Here is a 17,218-nt window from a genome sequence, read left to right as displayed (position 1 = left end):
AACACAAAAGGGTCTGATTTGAATTCACATATTAGTATAATTATGTGTGCACCTTAAATTTCCAGAGATAGCTAATATGAAAACTATTAATATAATCATTTAAAACTTTCTAAAACCAAGGTAGCAGAATGCATTCTGTCATTTCATTAATGTCCCTAGGATTCTGGACTGAGGCTTCTCCCAATTTCCTATTCTCAATAGGACTGTTACAGTGATCACTCAAAATCGCTATTATGGCCATGCCGGATTGTGGGAGTGTCACCGAGGCCTCACGGAAGTGATTCAGTGGCCATCCTGAGAGCATTCAGAGGAAGGCCATGATTTTTACCTGCCAGTTTCATGTCAGTATCTCTTCAGTAGCGTAAAGCTAAAGAACAAAAACTGTCATGCAGGTCTGTGAGTGCGAACCTGCTGGTCAGGCGGGGCTGGACTTTAGAGGAAAGAAAAGAGCCAGCTTTAAAAGCAGAATTGGGGGGCGCCTGGGTGGCGCAGTCGGTTAAGCGTCTGACTTCAGCCAGGTCACGATCTCGCGGTCCGGGAGTTCGAGCCCCGCGTCGGGCTCTGGGCTGATGGCTCAGAGCCTGGAGCCTGTTTCCGATTCTGTGTCTCCCTCTCTCTCTGCCCCTCCCCCGTTCATGCTCTGTCTCTCTCTGTCCCAAAAATAAATAAACGTTGAAAAAAAAAAAAAAAGCAGAATTTGCATGCCAGCCTTCTGATCAGGCCAGAACACATACATAGTCTGAGAGTCCACAAGCCAAGCTGTCTAAGAAAAGCCTCAAAATCCAGGGTAAACTCCTGTGGAAGTCAGAAAGTTCAGGACGGCAAGAGTACTTCCATCTGAGGTGTCACAGAAGACAAAAATTCTAAATTTCAAGAAAGTACAGCTGATTGTCTGCTGGCCCAGGAGCAGAGGCAGTAGAATGGACCTTGCTCTAAGTCAGAAATCACTCATTTTACCTCCTCTGTGTGCCCTGTTGGCTCTGTAGACCCAGGAGACATAGTCATGTGTGTGCTCAGGATAACACTAAAGGCCAGGTAATGTAATCTCTGTGGAAATTTCAGTAATGGACGTTTACCTACGCTTGGTGATTTAGTTAATGTTTGGTTTGGATATCCTCTTATAGATATTGTGATCTATAGATCTTATAGATATTGTGATCTATAGATCTTATAGATATTGTGATCTATAGCACTTGGCAGAGTGTATATAAAGAGCACTTGTATTTTTTCTAAACATTCCAAGGGTGCAAGATTGGTCAAGAGTTTGAGCCTTTCTTCTGAGGTGCCTGGGTGGCTCAGTTGGTTAAGCGTCCGACTTTCAGCTCTGGTCATGATCTCATGGTCTGTAGGTTCAAGCCCCACATCGGGCTGTCTACTGTCAGTGTAGAGCCTCCTTCAGATCCTCTGTTTCGCTCTCTCTCTCTGCCCCTAATCCACTCTCGCATGCTCTCTCCCTTTAAATAAACATTTAAAAAAAGAGAGAGAGAGAGAGAGAGATTGGTCAAGAGTTTGAGACAAACTGAACAGAATAGACTGAAGATTCCTCGGTCAACTTTGCAGGATGGTAATAAGATAGTTAATGCTAACAGGCACTGGACAGATCTAGGGCCAAGCCAAGCCTTGTGACCTTGGTCAAGTAACTTAAATACTCTGAAATTGTTTTCCTTATAAAACCAAGACAATAATGCCTCATTCATAATTAGTATTAGGAGGAGGCAATGAGGTAATTTATGTAAATCCCCTGTCACGGTTTACCATTGTCTGCATTCAGTACATGGTGTGTTCTCTTGTAATGCCAGCGGTTATAGCAACTGGAACAGTACACAGATGGCCTACATTGCAAGACACTTTGTGATAGGAAGGAAAACCCTGTCTATATAACTTTTCCATGCTGATAATCTTCCCTTCTACTTCTTTATCATTCCTTTCTCTTCCACTATGGGGCTAGACAGCTTTGCCAAGCTCTGTCTGTGTGTTAGATAGATCCCGGAGGCCCAAGTCAGCCAGTGGGGATGGTTACATGAAATAGCAAAGTGAGAGAAAGCTGCAAGACAGAGACCACCAGTGTCGCAGGGCTTTCCTGACCCAAGAGTAGTGTCAGAGATCTGGGAGCTTGATCTTGAATCAGGATCTGTTCCAGGGAGTACCCTAGGAGATCAAAAGCAAACGCCTGGACCATAACAGGCCACAGAAACCACGAGGATGCCGGAATGGGGTGATGTAGAATTCCAATCAGGCTCCAACTCTTTTGAAGTCACAGCAGGAGCAATGACAACAAAATACTATCCAGTTGTCACATCAGTACATATTAAACATGAACAAATGACTAGATTTTTTCAACTTGTCAGTGTTCATATAGATTCAGTCCAAGTCTGTTTGGCAAATCTAGTATTGAGTATCAAATGGCATTCATTCACATTTTCCTGGTGCACTACATTTACTCCCCAATTAAAATTCCATTTAAACAAACCGGAATGCCTTCCTAACACATTGTACTGACTCCAAGGAACTAGACTCTGTGACCCACTTCATCAAAATGCACTTGAAAAATTCTGTCTGGAGCTCTCAGACCAATGCTATGCAGTAAAGGTTTTATTTTCTTCATTCTGCCTTTTCTCTTCCAAGGCTTGACTTATAACCACTTGAGATAGAGCTAAAGCTGACAGAGAAAGTGAAAATCCTCTGCCTTCTTGCCCGCAGGAAATGCTTGGCAGGAGATTTCCAGGCTGTGCTGTCATCAAAGCTAAACTTAACCTTGTTCAGGAAAAGAACCCTTCACTTTCAAACCAACTCCTTGTCAGACCCATTCAACTTGCCGAGTACAATGTTGGGGGAGAAAGGAAGGAAAAATAGCAATGAATGCATTTCAGTTTGAGGTTATTGAGTCTTGAAATGATGACTTCTCATGTTTTGCAATGACATTAAAGTTAAATGTCTTGGTTCATGGGCCCTTACCATTCCCTTCATCTCCATTAATCTTTGCTCACAGTTTTGAAATATACCACTTCCTGTCTTGAGCAATGAAATGAAATTTTCCCAGGGTTATAATTGCTTTCCAGTGTGTCTTTTCTCATGTTATTTGATTGCTAAAGATTTCCTCTAAAATGGGAGATATTTAGTGAACACAATACAATGCATTTTCCTGCTATTTTTAATCTGTTCATGCATAATTTGAAGGGTTGGGTATGGGGAAAATGGAAATTGAACTCATCTGACCGTGACAGATTTGCAAACTCTGAATACAACTCAAAACTTTATTGATGCTTTTGAATTACAGCACCAAGTACCTGGACATGTCCATAGAACATCTACAGCATTTTATGTCTTCATAGCTACAGCCAACATTTGCTTAAGAGTCACAATTGTAATTCAGGATTGAGCAAGGAGAGCATTTTACAAGGAAAAGTAGAACATGCTGAAGCATTTTGCCTGGAACAAGCTTTTTATTTTTAGCCTGTCCCCAAAAAAATCATTATCTAGAGGCCTGAAATGTCTCAAAAAATCATTATATTTGAGTGCCTGGTAGGTCATATCATAGAGTCGAGGATCAGATGATATTTGGTATCAAATGGGTAAGCTGTCTGGACCAGAAAAACAATTGGTAGAATGGATTGTCTGTTAGAATCTACCCCTTCCTTTGTCTTCTGATGAGTACACATTCTCCAGAGAATGTTTAACAAACGGCACACCATACTGTGGTTCAGTAAATTATATCCAGTATTTTTATTGAGTTATATAAAAGATAGCACTTCCAAAATTAGAATCTGATAATCTGAGGGGCTCAGAATAATTGATATCTGTGTGCATGTAGTAAATGAAGATCTCTCTACTTCTGCAGCTTGGGTATATTTTGTATGAGTAATGGCATACAAAATGATGGCAAAGATGGAAGGGCCAGATTTGATACTTAGCTCTGAACTCTGCCTGGTTCCCTCTCTGCCAGCGAGAAAATTCTTTTTATAAGAGAATAAACACATAAAGTAGAGCCATCCATCATCAGTTAAAGGGAACCAGCTGGTAAATTGGGGACCACCAATGCCAGTTTATTGGCCATTCCTGCCTAACTCCCATGTTCAAATATTAAAAAAAAAAACTATGTCAAGAGAGGCCTAGTCATAAATTAAGGGGGATGATCACTGGGAACTGGAAATTTTTTTCACTTCAAAATGTTAGGATTCAAGTTTAGTGCATTCTCTAAACATTATTTCCTTACTCAAAAATCTATACAGGGACTTACTGGATAATCATAATGTTATAGTTACCATTGATTGAGCACTTTCTATGTTCCAAGCATTATTTTCTCTGTTGGCTGTTCATAATAATCCCAAATTTGTCACAGTACCCCTGTTGAAAACAGGCATCACCATTGGCATTTTCCAGGGAGGGAAACTGCAGCCCAGAGAAGTTAATGGATTTCCCTAAATTTACCAAGTAAGTCAGTAGAACAACCAAATACACGAGCAGGGTGATGGAACCCACAGCAGTAATGTTTTCACTCTACTTGATACTTGAACACTCATTGGACTTACACAGTTAGGCTTCTGTCTGTATTTCCTGTTCTCTGAAACTTGCTTTCTTTGCCTGTAGAATTGGGGTCGGGGAGATGCTTGAGGCTAGAATAAGTACTTTGGGGAGAATAGCTAATGCCTGTGTGTCATTGATAACTATGCCCCTCACCTGTTAGATGGCCACCGTTATAGCTGTCCTACTTGCCTGAGACATGTTCTCCCCAAATATCCAATGAAGAAGGTATTTGGAAATCACACACATATAAAAATAGTAATGACGACCTCATCAAAATTCTCTTCAAGTACTCAGTTTTTCTTTCACTCCTTTATGTGACTTGGGTAAAGACTTTATTGTTGCCCAGACATTTCCCATTTTTGAAAGCTGTCTAGTTCCTACTCAGATTTTTAACCTGAATTTAAGACCGTCCTCCATGTATCTAAAATTCTACTTAACAAATAATTATTGAGCAACTGATGTGTGATCATCGCTGTGAAAGGCAATGAAGATAGGAAGTAAGATATGGTCTCAGTTCCCAAAGAGCTTGATGTCTCATATGCAACAATATCCTCAAAACAAAAACCCATCAGTGAGCTAGGTACTCCTACTGACAGGAAGAAGCATTTCTATCTGATGAGATCTAGACATGCTTCTGGGAGCATTTGCATTCTGTGCAGGGAACAGGATTTGATGGGTGGGGAAGAGGAAGGTGATGTGGAGGGCATACAGGACATACTAAAATACGGAAGGGCACACAGGTGTGACACGGCGTGTCCAGAAAGCTGTCAAGAAATTGGCAGTTCTGAGCACAGACTGACAAATAAGGAGTGCCAGAAGATAACAACCAACAATCTGATTACGAATGGAAATAGAGAGGCAAGGAGCTAGAATTTTATTCTGAAATCACGGGACAACTATCTACCTCAGGTCAGCGTGATGTTGCTTTTTTACTGAATATAGTAGTCACTACTCACTTCTCTCTTTGGACAATTAAGTATCACTTGATAACATTATATGACTTTCCATGCGAGACATATATTCATGTATATATGAAATGTATGTTCATATATATATGCCACTATTTATTATAGTTATCTAAAGGAAAGGTGAGGAGTGTTAACTCTCCTTTGGAAATCATTTTAACGTGGCCATTTGTCTCTGTTTTGCTTGATTTAAATTTGTTAATTTTAGAAACTGACTTGTGAGCTTACGTCTCTAGAATAACAAAATAGCCAAAAATCTTGACATTATTCTTTATTCTTACCTCCCTTTTAATTCACCAAGCAATGATGATTTTTCTATAATATACCTCAATTCCCTTACCTGTGTCCAATGCAATTGCCATCGTTTAAGTTCAGGCTCTTATTATCTCTTCTTTACTATTTCCATAGGCCTGGATTGGTTCTGTCTTTCACACTCACTGACTTCCCCTATCCTTACTCCATGCATGCACACACATATTTGTCCCATTCTCTATGCTGCAACTAGAATACACTTTCCAAAATACAAATTGGTGAGCCTCTCTCATGCACAGCACGGTTCCTTGGCATTTCAAGCTTATGATCTCAAAACACAAATAGGGCAGTCCCTATTTTTTAAATATGTGTGTTTTTTTTAAATAAATCAAATATAAGGACTAGCAAGAAATCCAAATATTTTCTACAGCCTTATTCTTTGTAATGCATATATGAGCAATACTTTATGTTCTTCTTAAGAATTCCCAGCATAATGGAAGAGACAGCATGATGCCTGGCACTTTGGGCTTAAGAAATGTTATTGAATATAAGAAAAAAAAGCGGCAAAACTTAGAAAGTGTGCCGTGTTTGGTCTTGGAGGAAAAGTAATGCATAAACAGAATAGCTCTTGGTACAGAATTATCCTAAGAGCCCTGAAAGGCTGATAAAGAAACAGTGTTAAAACCATCTGGATGGGAAAAGTCTAAAATATATAATAAAGGGTATAAGAAATGTCATTTTTCAAATGCAGTGACTGGAACTGGAGATGAGGAACTTGAAACTAAGGAAGAAAGAATGGCAGCAAATGAAGGGAATTAACGTGTATCCAGTTATGTGCCAACCACCGGGTTAAATATTTTACATGAATTGTCTCTTTTTGTTCTCATAACAAGCCTATGTACACTTATTATCCCCATTATATATAGAGAAAACTGAGATTAAATAACATCCCAAAGGACATATAATTAGTAAGCTGCGGAGTCAGGATCTGAATTCAGACTGGGCTGGAATCCAGTGTCTGGGCTCTTTCCAAATATATTAGTCTCCAACTGGTCCAGAAAGAACACACACACACACACACACACACACACACACACAGCCACATTATGATCTTGAAAGACTACTGCTCTGTGTCTGTGCTGTCATTATTTTCTCATCTACAAAGATCAATAAAGATCAATATTTGTTCACATTATCAGTACATGTTTATCCCATCCACTCATAAATGGTTGGCGTTGACCTCATTGGGTTGTGCTGTGAGCCAGCTGGCCAGTTTCCAACACAAGCCTATCTTTTTTAATCAGGCATTTTTCCTCAATTCCAATGGGCAGACTGATGACACACAGAGATGTTAGTGTTTCCTTTAGAAACTCCGTGCCTATATCCATTAAAGATGAAGAGTGTTTTACAAATGTCTATGGATTGATTGATCTACACTTTAAAATCATGGTTTCTGGAGTAACTAGAATTTCCAGTGTAATTTAGAACTACTTGATGCAGGATCCTGAGCAGCTATTGGAAGTCTGGATTCACTGTATTCAAAGAAAGAATAGGTATCTACTGAAAAAGATACAGCTCTAGAAAAGACATTCTCAGCTCTGATGAATACTGAGTTGGCAGAAGCGTTATCTTTATAATTCGTCAGTTGTCTTCATTCCTTCATCTTAATATTCCACCCATAATTCTTTAAGCAATGCACTTTTAAAAGTAAAAAGACATCATCTTTACTTTTAGTTTTTTAAACCTGTGGTCTTATTTTTCTCATGTTCTCAATCTTCTTCATTCTATATATCCCATTCATTCCATTTTTAGCCTTACTTAAAAACCTAATAAATTCCAAATCTGATTGACACTGTACTTTGCAATGATGTGTGCATGTGTGTGTTGTGTATGTTGTAAGTAATGCTGATAGGTGCGTTCTGTGTAGAGTGTTGATAGGTGGGGATGGGAAGAAGGGAACAGGGGTGTATGGAAACAAAGTTGGATTTAGAAATTTTTTTAAATATGAAATTTATTGTCAAACTGGTTTCCATACAACACCCAGTGCTCATCCCAACAGGTGCCCTCCTCAATGCCCATCACCCACTTTCCCCTCCCTCCCACCCATCAACCCTCAGTTTATTCTGTTTTTTTATTTTAATTTTTTTTCAACGTTTTATTTATTTTTGGGACAGAGAGAGACAGAGCATGAACGGGGGAGGGGCAGAGAGAGAGGGAGACACAGAATCGGAAACAGGCTCCAGGCTCTGAGCCATCAGCCCAGAGCCCGACGCGGGGCTCGAACTCCCGGACCGCGAGATCGTGACCTGGCTGAAGTCGGACGCCTAACCGACTGCGCCACCCAGGCGCCCCTATTCTCAGTTTTTAAGAGTCTCTTATGGTTTGGCTCCCTCCCTCTCTAACTTTTTTTTCCTTCCCCTCCCCCATTGTCTTCTGTTAAGTTTCTCAGGATCCACATAAGAGTGAAAACATATGGTATCTGTCTTTCTCTGTATGACTTCTTTCACTTAGCATAACACTCTCCAGTTCCATCCCTGTTGCTACAAAAGGCCATATTTCATTCTTTCTCATTGCCACGTAGTATTCCATTGTATATAGAAACCACAATTCCTTTATCCATCTATCAGTTGATGGACCGTTAGGCTCTTTCCATAATTTGGCTATTGTTGAAAGTGCTGCTATAAGCATTGGGGTACAAGTGCCCCTATGCATCAGCACTCCTGTATCCCTTGGCACATCTCCAAAGGCAAGGGAATTAAAAGCAAAAATGAACTATTGAGACCTCATGAAGATAAAAACTTCTGCACTGCAAAGGAAACAATCAACAAAACTAAAAGGCAACCGATGGAATGGATTTAGAAATTTTTAAAAAAATAGGTAAAATTTTATTTTTTCAAAGATTGACTTTCCTTTATCATTTCTTCTAAATCCCTCCAAAATCCTAGTCACCACTCAGCTTCTCACATTACAGAAATTTCCAATCCCTTTTACCTTTTTTACCCACCAAAGATTTCATGCCTTCTAGCTAATCCAGCTCCTCTATGAAGGAACATTCATAATCCTATAGGTTTAATAACTTTAGCATACTTGAGTTTAGGCAACCACCAGACTGATTCTTTTGGCGGTCGTCGTTCTTAATCTCTGACTGAAGCTGATCTTAGCAACAGGCACTTTACTCCTGACTCTGCTGGTTGGACCTCAGCTTCTGGTTCTTTTGACCAGCCCGCGACCCCATCAGTGGTACCCTGGCCTTACATTCAGCTGGAGCCTCTTATTTGCTCACAAATCTCTCTTTGTTCTTTCATCTTCATTCTGCCACCTCTGGAAGCCAAATTTAAGGCTGACATACCTAGTAGGACTTGGCGAGAGAAACATGTTGAAAATTGGTTTAGAAATGGCGATTGGATATAGATGGACACGAGCAGGAACCTGGGAAGACGGTTGCAAAAATTGTAACACGGTGTTCGTAAAACCCGAAATAGGATCAAGTAGAGGGCAAGCGAGAGAAAAATAAAAAAATAAAAGTGAGTATAAATCTGAGAAATCTTTCTTTCAACTGGTTTAATCAACAAATATTATTGAACATAGACATAGTCCCAGATACTAAATGGTAGAATAAAATAATATTCTCGGTCAACAAGATGTTTCCTATGGCTTACATTGGCCCTATATCATAGACCTTACACATGAGGGACTCAGGAAACACTTGTTCAGTTACATTAAGTCATTGATAAATTATATTTAAAGTTAAAATAGAAAAATTAAACAGCCAGTTGTGAACTCAATATTCCTAACCTGAGAATCAAAATAATAATAATAATAATAATAATAATAAGCCATCAGTGGCGGTATGGGAGGGAAAGGAGTAATATAAGAGGAAAGCAACCTAAAAAAGCATATTTGCGGCATATTTTGAGTTTGAGCTAATTATGGGACATCCATATGGGGATGTTCTTGAAAATCCAAGAATGGCTAACCTCACACAAGACAGCCAAATGGAAGACTCCCCACTGCCAGTCTGAACGAAATTCCTGCTGTCATTTTAGGGACTGGAAGCCAATTTTCAGACTGACAATATGCAAAGAGTCACGCTGACCTTGGTTCAAAGCCCAGTATAGACATCGACCAGGGTGTGAAATGGACTAAAACCCGTGTAGCCTCCTCATCCATCCACCGTAAATGATGGTCTCCCTCTGGCTGGGCTGCAGTGACTGCTGACAACCCAGACAGACAGCTGCACCAGAGGTGCTGGGAGGATTATGGTGGCCACCCCTGCCCTGCTGTTATACATACTGGGTTTGATTATGGTAGAGTCCTAGCAAGCCACTTATAAGTGAAGGACAGTACCTCCAAGTCAAATGTTACCTAAAATTTTAAGTAGAATTGTTTGTAAAGCTGAGAAAATATCCCAGAACCCTCTTGTGAATTCGTAGACAGGACTAGCTTCTCTTAGCCAGCTGCACCCCATCCGTCATCAATCACTATTGTAGGGCAGCAAGCAATGTGCCCAAGTCCACAGTGTTTGAGTGCTTTATAATTGCTTTAACTATCTTCAAAGCCTGGCAGACACTCTGATGTCTAGAATGTGCGCAAGTGAAAGCTTGTTAAGTGGACAAATGAACGATAACCCCCGCCATTTACAGTTGAGGAATCTGAAATACAGAAAAGGAAAATGAGCGCATGCTCACAGTGAAGGTAAAAGAGGGCCCAGGATTCCTGGATCCGAAGTCAAAGGTCTTTTGCCTGGAATTGTTCATAAACATAAGGAGCTGCTTTAAAAAACATACAGATTATCTTTCAACCCAAAGTAGATGCTTGGTTTCCTGAGCTCAGGCTCTGTGTCTTTGACTTTCATCTTTATCTTCCTACAGCAAAGAGCACAACCATGCATGTTCAGCACGTAATCAAAAGGCGGATCCTGCATTAAGTTGGAGATGGATGTTTAGAAGAAGGTTTAACCTTCTTTTCATGACTCATTCTAGAGAGCCATGTTTTTTGGTCTGCTCATTATGAAGTCGTTTATCTCCTAGGATTTCATGGTGGCAAATGGAGATGGGGTCAGATTCAAGAGTAATATTAGAGTAGTTATTTTTGTTGTTTACTAAGTGAAATTATAGGTAACGAGGGGAAAAATAAATGAAGTTAAAAGCGTGAGTTGTCACTTCTAAGCACCATTGTAGGCACTATACAAAATGCATGCTTTATGTCTTTTAAACAAAGTAGGCCATTAAGTGTGCAATGCTAAGAGGAATTTTATCTCACCTATAAATACAAGTGAATCTGTTAAGCTCCAAATCCCCACGTACAGACAATTTACTGTGGTAATCAAGACGATCCTCACAATTTAACTTTGGGCCATCTGTTACTCTATTGGTATTTTAATAATAATGAATACAAATATACGTTGACAACAAAAAGTGTTACTTAAAGTAGAATGGTCTTAAAGAGTCAATGATAATTTCTTTTTTAAAAATTTTTTTTCAACGTTTTTATTTATTTATGGGACAGACAGAGACAGAGCATGAACGGGGGAGGGGCAGAGAGAGAGGGAGACACAGAATCGGAAACAGGCTCCAGGCTCCGAGCCATCAGCCCAGAGCCTGACGCGGGGCTCGAACTCACGGACAGTGAGATCGTGACCTGGCTGAAGTCGGACGCTTAACCGACTGCGCCACCCAGGCGCCCCGAGTCAATGATAATTTCTAAAAAGGTGTGTAAATATCATATTTACTCAGAATTCTCTTCTGTGCCTTTACCTTTTAATGTGAGAGAAGACCTTTAGTATATAACTGTACATATATATTGAGGAACAAATTACCCCCACTTCTTCAGATTGACAGTATCAACTAAAATGCTTGACTTGAGGATCCACACAAATATTCATAAGGACACAAGTCACTTTTCTGTTTCTCTTCTTACACTTTTTTGAATTTTTTAAAAAATGTTAAAGTTTATTTATTTATTTAAGAGAGAGTGAGGGGGGCAGAGAGAAAGAGAGAGTGAATCCTAAGCAGGCTCCATGCTGTCAGCACAGAGCCCAGTGCGGGGCTGGAACTCAAGAACTGTGAGATCATGACCTGAGTCAGTCAGGAGTCAGACCTTTAACTGACTGAGCCACCCAGGCACCCCTCTTCTTCTGTTTTTTTAAATCCTTCCTTTAATGTTTTCTTATCTTTTTTTTTTTCTTTTTTCTTTTTTTTCTTTATTTCTTTTTTTTTTTTTTTTTTTTTGGAGAAACAGAGAGAAAAATGAGTTGGAGTTGAGGGAAGGGCAAAGAGAGAGGGAGAGAGAATCTTTTTTTTTCTTTTTGTTCTGATTCTTTATATTCTATGAAACTTTTTTTTTCAATATATGAAGTTTATTGTCAAATTGGTTTCCATACAACACCCAGTGCTCATCCCAAAAGGTGCCCAAGGGAGAGAGAATCTTAAGCAGGCTCCGTGTTCAGCACAGAGGTCTATGTAGGGCTCGATCTCATGACCTTGAGATCATGACCTGAGCCAAAATCAAGACTCCGATGCTTAACTGACTGAGCCACCCAGGCGCTCCATGTTTTCTTTACTTTTTGATGTTGAAGGAAGAAATAAGAAGGCAAGGAAAATAGGGAAGAAATTAAAAATATTTTGAAAGTTACAGGCTATTCTTTACTATTTTTCTGTTATCTAGGAGGTGGCAACTATGCCTTTCCTTTTGCACAAAGAAAGTTATTCATTAAAACAAAATGTTATGAAAAATAATATAACTAATGGTTATCAGGCTAAGGCAAAGGCGGCAGGAAACCCTGCCCTAGTGGTCGCCATCTGGGAGTGAGGAAACCTGAGTTTTGGTCCAAGCTAGTCAGTCCATCGATTAACTGAATAATCCTGAGCAGACTATAAACCTGAGGTTCTCATTGCTGAAGTGAAGGGCTTGAATTTCACAACTTCAGACGGGTCTTTGGGTTTTGCTACCCTCTTAGTCCATGAATGTATGTCTAAGTCATTTGCAAATAAGAATGAGGTTGTTCAACAGTTACACAATGCAAAGAGCTGTGTTGCTTTCCATCATACCCATAGGAGTGGATTTTTATCTGCCCGGGCATGGGGTAGGGTAAGAAGTGGCATTTCTATTATAAAGGAAAATATTAAAGATGGCAATGAAGTTATTTTTTGAGGAAAAAGGGAGAATTAATAAATCACACGAGAGTATGGGTTTGCATTTTTAAATAGCCTTTTAATTTCATCTCCTTTCCACACCAAATCTTTTATAGACAAGCCCAATCCACAGTATCTTTAAGAGTATATTTGAAAATATCCTACTACACCAATGCATCCCTAAAGTGTGGAAAATGGTTTTCTGGTAAAATCATGATGGTCCATCTCAGGTTCTGTGTCCCGTTGAAAGCCTGACTTTGGTTCCTCGGTATGTTTTCCCCAAACTTCAAATGTCTCTCTCCCCACCTGAGTTTCTTCACTGTCTCCACTTTCCTCATGTAAATACAGACAAACATCCAGCTCGCTTTTGTAGGAACCGACTGCTCGATTTAGCGTTGTGGAGACATACTGTCAGAAGGCTGGGATGCGAGTGGTGTCTAAAATGTAATGACAACACGAGTTTGCTTATTTAGATCCTGCAGAAATGGTGGAGCAAATGGTGCTTTGTTTCTTTCTTTCCCAGCCATGTGTTTGGTGTGATGTTGGCCCAGTCTCTGCAAGGCTGGCAATCCACAGAGGGGGCGGACTGCCCCATGCAATGTGTCCTCACTCTCCAGTGATTCCTCACCCCTTCACTTCCCCTCCATTTCATATTCTTCTTCTCATCTGACCTTCCGTAAACCTCCAGGGCCAAAGAGCTACCAGTGACACCAATTCTTGAGCAGGTATTGTGACAGAGACAAGATCCCAGAAATAAAATTGTTGAAATGGTTGTTCTCAATGATAGCAAGTATTACAAACCATTCATACAGTGCTTCCTGTTTTCCTTCTGTGCTTTCTCCTTTAAAGGTGACTTTTCCCCATTTTTTCTCATTCTGTTTAAAATGAGAAACAGAATGAGAAAAGAGATTTTCTCATTTCTGAGAAATGAGACAGTCTTCTCTGCCAGAGAAGACTCTCTTGATTTTGCAGACAACGGAGACCCTGCTTAGTGCATTTGAATATATTACTTGGAATCACCAAGGCAAGAGAAGGAACCAATGTAGAGTGAGGAGCTCCTAGCTCTAGCTTTTCTGATGCTTTCCACTGTCCCAGACTGTCCCAAATCATGAATTAAAACATATATAAATTGTTCTCACTTATACTAGATCCTTCTCTTCTGCTTTAAGCATAAGATGCATGTCTACAAATAATACACACTTTTGGACTTAGAATGGTTAGGTGGACAAATCTTAATTCCCAATGACCAGGGTTAATTTGATTAGAGGCTTGGTCTATTATCAATTTAGGTGACATAGAGAAGACAGAGGGGACTATGTATTGGCTGGAGAAAAGAGGTCTTTATTCCTTTCTGATCTGAAAATTTCCCATTATTATCGCTATTAGGGGTAGAACAAAAGTTCAGTCGTGTTCTTTAAAGGCCACTATTGGGGCGCCTGGGTGGCTCAGTCGGTTAAGCGGCCGACTTCGGCTCAGGTCATGATTTCGCGGTTCGTGAGTTCGAGCCCCGCGTCGGGCCCTGTGCTGACATTTCAGAGCCTGGAGCCTGTTTCGGATTCTGTGTCTCCCTTTCTCTCTGACCCTCCCCCGTTCATGCTCTGTCTCTCTCTGTCTCAAAAATAAATAAACGTTAAAAAATTTAAAAAAAATAAATAAATAAGGGCCACTATTGCAATGAGCAGGGTCCATGACAAGAAGTTTCCTGAAGGCTCTCCCCTGAACCTATCCTTTGACACAGATTGTTTTTGATGGGTTTACTAATTCCCAAAGTGGAAACACTGACCCCACACAGTGAGATACAAGGAAGGTACAGTTCAGAAGAGGAAATGGCCGGTGGAAATGGCAGCTGTTTTCACGAGGCCAGTGAACTTTGGAAGCAAACTCTCCCTGAGGCGAGCACCTTGTGAAAGGGGAGACTGCAAAGGCCTGGGGGAGACACAGCAGATCACTTACCTGGGTGTTTGTATAGCCGGGTCCCCATTTTAGTGGGTTGAGTGTAACCTTGGGTAAAATTCTCTTAAACTTCCTCCTAAGTTTTATTCTTTCTTTCTTTCTTTCTTTCTTTCTTTCTTTCTTTCTTTCTCTCTTTCTTCTTTCTCTTTCTTTCCTTCATTGCTCAATAGTCTCTGAGATACTTGAGGTCTAAGACTCAATTTTACTGCACTCAATCCCTAGTGCCTATCCAAGGTCAAACATAAAGTATATCTTTATAAATATTTATTGGACTGAATTAAATTGCAATGATTAGGTCACTTCTGTTTCTACTTATGGGAAACATAGGGTTAGGGGCACAAAGCTCAAACATGTCATTGGTATATATTTAAAAAAAAATCCTAAGAGGGGCACCTGGGTGGCTTAGTTGGTTGAGCATCTGACTTCAGCTCAGGTCACGATTTCATGGTTTGTGAGTTTGGCCCTGTGTTGGGCTCTGTGCTGACAGCTCAGAGCCTAGAGCCTGCTTCAGATTCTGTGTCTCCCTCTCTCTCTCTGCTCCTCCCCCTCTCAAGTCTGTCTCTTTCTCTCTCAAAAAATAAACATTAAAATTGTTTTTAAATCTTAAGAACCTAATAAAAATGGTAACACGACTTCATACATGTTATATGTTTAAAGACTACGTAAATGCTATAATAAACATGGTATTTTATCTTTAGAAAATCTTCAATTTGCTTGTGGAAGTGGGTGTCAGAAGGGTTGTGAGCAATTAGAGAGTAGTGGAGGAGTGTTATCTGAAATTGGAAGATGGTCGTAACTACAGATGCAGACAGGTGTGGCTCATAGCATAGCTGTGAAGTCCGATATTGTATGGTCTTTCACGTGGGTGTGTGTACAGGCGTGGTGTATTTCTGTGGGCTTCAGTTCCACTGATTCCAGTTTTCTGTATTCACCTAGTGTTTCCTGATGATGAAATAGGCATAAGCAAGTGTGAGATTTGCATTATATTCAAATTGTCTCCTACTACATAAATAGTGTAACCGATCTGCGTTTCCATACAAATGTATTGGAAGTGTATATGCATCTCCCCTCACCTGCATTTTATGCCTGGAATAAAGTAGCCGTGAGCTCTGCTTTCTATTAGCAGAATGACCATAACTGCAGAGGTGTCCTTGCTGTGATTTTTATGTCGTTCCTCTTTAGTGAGGATTTGGCTGTCTTTTGTGTTTGTCAAATACCTCAAAATATTTTTCAAACATTTGTGTTGGGGTAAAAAAAAAAAACCTCAAAATACACTTAGCCAGTGGATTTTTTAACACATTTAACAAACAACAATTTAATCCTTATGTTTCTCATTAATGTTTCTGTGGTGAGATGAAATAGTCCTCTGTATGAATTTTCTGGATAAAGAAGCAGCCCCATATCCAATGCACATTTAAAAATTAAAAAAAGAAATCAGACCAACTTTTCTTGAAAGCCCTTAATACATCAAGTTTACCTTTAATCTGAATGACATAAAATCATGGTTGAATGAGGTATGTCTACATTTCATTATGTCATTTTGCAATGTCCTGCAAAATCAACTGTGCACAAAATGAAAAATTGGAAAATCATTTGGTCCTGTTGTGTGAACTAGTCCCTCCCTTGCTTCCTTCCTTCTTTCCTTCCTTCCTTCTTTCCTCCCTCCCTACTTCCCTCCCTCCCTTCCTTCACCATCCATTTCTTTCAACAAACCTTTACTGAAGGCCTATTATGTATCAGATTATTTGCAAAGTCCCACAAAGAGTGTACCATTTGGTGTAAGGTGCAAACAAATAAATGAATTATTACAGAACATTTACATGACCAGTTTGCTATGTGAAGAGCAGAATTATCTGCATGAGATCACATGGTTCATTTGGAGGAACATGTCTGTGTTGTCAAGACCACATCTTTGCCCATGACCCCACCCTGTTCTACATTTGAACAGCATCAAAGAAGCCTTAGAAAGCATACCTGTCTGTGCTGTTTTGAAGGGACACATGCACCCTCATGTTTATAGCAGCACTATCAACAATAGCCAAAGTATGGAAAGAGCCCTCGGTGGATGAATGGATAAAGAAGATGTGGTATACACTCACACACACACACACACACACACACACACACACACACACACACGATGGAGTATTACTCAGCAATCAAAAAGAATGAAATCTTGCCATTTGCAACTACGTGGATGGAACTGGAGGGTACTATGCTGAGTGAAATTAGTCAGTCAGAAAAAGACAAATATCATATATCTTTATTCATATGAGGACTTTAAGAGACAAAACATAAAGGGAAGGGAAACAAAAATAATATAAAAACAGGGAGGGGGACAAACTCATAAATACGGAGAACAAACTGAGGGTTATTGGAGGGGTTGTGGGA

The 17,218-nt window shown here is 39.9% G+C and overlaps 1 protein-coding gene across 1 annotated transcript in view; it reads left to right on the top strand.

Moving 5' to 3' along the window:
* The window catches only part of CNTNAP5 (contactin associated protein family member 5), a 777,640-nt gene that overhangs the window by 165,140 nt on the left and 595,282 nt on the right, over window positions 1-17,218 (top strand). The window lies entirely within an intron of this gene.

This window comes from Herpailurus yagouaroundi, unplaced genomic scaffold, assembly GCF_014898765.1.
Source record: "Herpailurus yagouaroundi ecotype Mexico unplaced genomic scaffold, PumYag 140, whole genome shotgun sequence".
Classification (NCBI taxonomy): Eukaryota; Metazoa; Chordata; class Mammalia; order Carnivora; family Felidae; genus Herpailurus; species Herpailurus yagouaroundi.
Note: the sequence above shows the minus strand (reverse complement) of the source record. Positions and strands in the feature narration are given on the sequence as shown.